Source organism: Buceros rhinoceros, unplaced genomic scaffold, assembly GCF_000710305.1.
Source record: "Buceros rhinoceros silvestris isolate BGI_N320 unplaced genomic scaffold, ASM71030v1 scaffold22198, whole genome shotgun sequence".
Taxonomy (NCBI): domain Eukaryota; kingdom Metazoa; phylum Chordata; class Aves; order Bucerotiformes; family Bucerotidae; genus Buceros; species Buceros rhinoceros.
This window is the reverse complement of record NW_010427744.1, coordinates 21,171-21,405: the sequence shown is the minus strand read 5'-3', so window position 1 is coordinate 21,405 and position 235 is coordinate 21,171.

Genomic DNA, 235 nt, shown 5'->3' with positions numbered 1-235 from the left:
ACTGACTCCCAGGCAGGCTTTGCTGTTTGGTTGGTTTGTGGCGTGTCTGTGTTCCTTGGCTCTGCTGCTTCTGTCTGAGTGTGCTGTGACAGCTTTCTAACAGTGAAACACTAGAAACCAGAAGTTTTCTAACTTCCTCCAAAGCATATTTCCAGTGATTGGGCTTGCGTGGGATTCGAGACTCTTGAGACGCTGCAGGTTACTGGGTGACTTCAGTTTTCTTGCCTTAGAAGAA